This window comes from Hippocampus bargibanti, linkage group LG11, assembly GCF_051943395.1.
Source record: "Hippocampus bargibanti isolate YZ-2025 linkage group LG11, ASM5194339v1, whole genome shotgun sequence".
Lineage (NCBI taxonomy): Eukaryota > Metazoa > Chordata > Actinopteri > Syngnathiformes > Syngnathidae > Hippocampus > Hippocampus bargibanti.
Window position 1 is genome coordinate 23,657,540 of NC_142744.1, and position 4,483 is coordinate 23,662,022.

Below are 4,483 nucleotides of genomic sequence, written 5' to 3' on the forward strand. Positions count from 1 at the left end.
GGGCGTGATAGACGTGACGTTGGCGTCCAATCGACCAATCCCCACCCATGTTTCTCATCCTATGAAAGACGAGTTCCGCCTGTAAGATCTGCCCACTACATGTCGCAGCGAACGAAGCGAAGGACACTAGCTGATGACCGAGTTGATGTTCCATATAAACATCTGTAGTAGGGGACGTTCGTTCTCAAACGAAGACGCTCTGCAGTGGTTCGCGCCATTTTCTGCGCTTTGGGAAGAATACGTGAGCGAGCGAGCGAGCGCTGAAAAAGGTGACATAGAAGCAAAGGGCCCTGAGTGTGGTGCAAATCGCCTCTCCCGTTGCTGGGTCATCAACAACCGTCGGCGTGTCCAATCGATCGACGTGGGCATCCCCACGACGGCAAACAAACATCTGCAAGAAGACATACGGGACCACTGTTTACTATTATTTTTTTTCCTCCTCTGCCTCTTCCCAGACTTTTGCTGCCTAGCAGAGTATGCTAAATAATGAGCCAAAGGGACACATTGGTTCACTTGTTCGCCGGGGGGTGAGTTCAAGACCATCTCTTGACATCCGCGATATCTGGCTTTTAAACCACGATGTCACGCTAATTTTGTTCAAATATTAACATTACTTTGAATACATTTACCGTAACCGTGCTACGATTCATTTGCCACAGTCCAATATGAAAAATGACAGCGATTTGACTGGCTTGTTTCTTTAAATGGCCGCACTTCCGGCGTAAACAAAAAAAATCGAAACGTAGGAAGTTTGTCTGTCCCCTAAAAGGCGCTGTGTGGTGATCATGAATGGAAGTTGTGTAGTGTATTTTGGGGGAGGGGGATATTGTCAGGATTATTACATTTTATATCAATCATTTTCTCACTTTCTCTCTTTGTTTATGGATTCCTTGATGTACATTCCATATTGATATATACAATATATGTGTACATATGTATGTATCAATGTATGTATTCATCTGTCTCACGTGTGTTGCCATGCAAAATCTTGGAGCAGGATGGCGATATTAAGACAGTTAAACAATCTCCAATTATTTCTATTCGCTTGTCGGATACAGGTCTGATGACCCATCCCTAAAAGCAATGACAAAGGAAGTGTCCTTCTTCCCCAGCTGCTGTTACTATTGTTTTATTTTGCTCTGTTTGCACACAAACCCATTGGAATTCAAAGAGACCGATTTGTTGACAAAACACCTCAGGGGAGACCCAGCATCAGGAAATGTAGCTTGAGGTAAAAGTATATTATCGTTGTTGTTTTTTTATTATTATTTAGTTTCTTGGACAACAACTGCACAGGCAGCAGTCAACAGTGCTCTGAAAACTAGGCTAAGGGTCAAGGCTGCCTTTGCATGAATGTGGGTCGGCCCGGGCGGTGCCGGACTCTGTTATGATAGGTCCCTGCTCTCAGGTTGCGGGGAGCAGAGAACTAAAGAAGCTAACAGAATTTATGACGCTACAAAACGTAAACGTACATTAAAAGCATCGTGTAGAAAGAAGAGTTCACGTGGCTTGTAGGCATGACAACGCAGCACAAAACATTGCATTGTGCACCATAACGACAAACCACAACTGGAGTAAAAATAATCAGCAAGGGATATTTACCATAAATTAAGCAAGGGACCATTTTGTGGTAGGTACATCCTTCATTTAAAAAGAAATCCATAATACATTGCAACAATGTTTTTTTTTTTTACGATTAGTCGTCTTATTGTGTTTCAAGTTGTAAAAAAAATGGGGCCTGGTGTGCGGTAACTTTTTGTCATGAGTTTCAGAAACTGCTATATGTAAAGTCTAAACTTTTAAACATGAAATAGCATCTGTCGGTCTACCCAACATTCCATTTTTATTTCTCATCATGGGTAGCGTAGTGGATGAGCGGGAGCTATGGATTACTTTGACCAAAGGGAACCCATGCGAGCATGGAGAACATCCGAAGTCCACACATGCCTTTGTGTGTGGATTTGGGTTGTTATATTTTCACTAGGGTCTCGGTGTGCTGCAGCCAATCCTAGCTGTTTTTGGGGCAAGGGACCCATCCAACCAGTTGCGAACCAATAAATGGGCAAACAGAAACGGACAACCATTCGTGTTCACACTCACACCAAGGGACAATTTGGAGTGTTCAATCAGCCTACCATGCATGTTTTTGGGATGAAGGAGGAAACCGGGGGATCCGGAGAACATCCACACAGTGACCTCCTTCAGGATATTTGGGGTTCAATTACATTTAAACAGTGTTTCAGAATCAGAATTAGAATCAGAATAATCTGAATCAGAATCATCTTTATTGCCAAGTATGTAGAACACACATGTAATTTGTTTCCGGTAGAACATGCTGCACTAGTATCATCACCAAAAAATTGCAAAGAGGCACTATACAGTTCCATTTGGGCTACTGTTCAAAGTGTTAATGGCTTGGGGGAAGAAGCTGTTTAAATGTCTGCTGGATTTGGTGCGCATGAATCGGTAGCGCCTGTCTGAGGGGAGTCGTTGGAAAAGGTGTTGGGCAGGGTGCGGAGGGTCCAGTATGATTTTCCACGCCACGCCCTACTACTCTACTCTACAGTCTCTACTGTCTTGAGCGTGTTCAGCTCTAGGTTGTGACGGCTGCACCAGACCTCTAGCTGCTCCAGTTGTTGTCGGTACGCAGACTCATCGCCGTCTTTGATGAGACCGATGACCGTGGTGTTTTTTAACTTTAAAACCAGCTTTTTCTCCAGAAATTATTTCAAAATGATTGTTATAACAGCAGTTCGTCAAATTACAAATGTATACCGACCTTTAAGACGAGATCAAAAGTTTTCCCATTGGCTTAATAATTTAATCGTTGAGCATGTGAACAGTGCGTGATCAGGGCGTGATAGACGTGACGTTGGCGTCCAATCGACCAATCCCCACCCATGTTTCTCATCCTATGAAAGACGAGTTCCGCCTGTAAGATCTGCCCACTACATGTCGCAGCGAACGAAGCGAAGGACACTAGCTGATGACCGAGTTGATGTTCCATATAAACATCTGTAGTAGGGGACGTTCGTTCTCAAACGAAGACGCTCTGCAGTGGTTCCGCGCCATTTTCTGCGCTTTGGGAAGAATACGTGAGCGAGCGAGCGAGCGCTGAAAAAGGTGACATAGAAGCAAAGGGCCCTGAGTGTGGTGCAAATCGCCTCTCCCGTTGCTGGGTCATCAACAACCGTCGGCGTGTCCAATCGATCGACGTGGGCATCCCCACGACGGCAAACAAACATCTGCAAGAAGACATACGGGACCACTGTTTACTATTATTTTTTTTCCTCCTCTGCCTCTTCCCAGACTTTTGCTGCCTAGCAGAGTATGCTAAATAATGAGCCAAAGGGACACATTGGTTCACTTGTTCGCCGGGGGGTGAGTTCAAGACCATCTCTTGACATCCGCGATATCTGGCTTTTAAACCACGATGTCACGCTAATTTTGTTCAAATATTAACATTACTTTGAATACATTTACCGTAACCGTGCTACGATTCATTTGCCACAGTCCAATATGAAAAATGACAGCGATTTGACTGGCTTGTTTCTTTAAATGGCCGCACTTCCGGCGTAAACAAAAAAAATCGAAACGTAGGAAGTTTGTCTGTCCCCTAAAAGGCGCTGTGTGGTGATCATGAATGGAAGTTGTGTAGTGTATTTTGGGGGAGGGGGATATTGTCAGGATTATTACATTTTATATCAATCATTTTTCTCACTTTCTCTCTTTGTTTATGGATTCCTTGATGTACATTCCATATTGATATATACAATATATGTGTACATATGTATGTATCAATGTATGTATTCATCTGTCTCACGTGTGTTGCCATGCAAAATCTTGGAGCAGGATGGCGATATTAAGACAGTTAAACAATCTCCAATTATTTCTATTCGCTTGTCGGATACAGGTCTGATGACCCATCCCTAAAAGCAATGACAAAGGAAGTGTCCTTCTTCCCCAGCTGCTGTTACTATTGTTTTATTTTGCTCTGTTTGCACACAAACCCATTGGAATTCAAAAGAGACCGATTTGTTGACAAAACACCTCAGGGGAGACCCAGCATCAGGAAATGTAGCTTGAGGTAAAAGTATATTATCGTTGTTGTTTTTTTATTATTATTTAGTTTCTTGGACAACAACTGCACAGGCAGCAGTCAACAGTGCTCTGAAAACTAGGCTAAGGGTCAAGGCTGCCTTTGCATGAATGTGGGTCGGCCCGTGAAAGGTAAATATAGCTGGTGCTACTATGAAGTGTGTGCACTTTTGCTGTCTTCCAACAGGATAAAAGTCAGCACATGATACCTTTTTTTTATTCACAACCAGATTTCAAGTACATTCCAAGTTTCCCCTCAATTCAGTTGTTATTTGGTGATTGTAGAGTGAATGACTAAGGATTAGCCAGATTAATAGAGAGTTTTTGGAATGCAAATATGTTAATGCGATCCTCGATTTAAATTTTGCTCCAAGACATTGTTTAC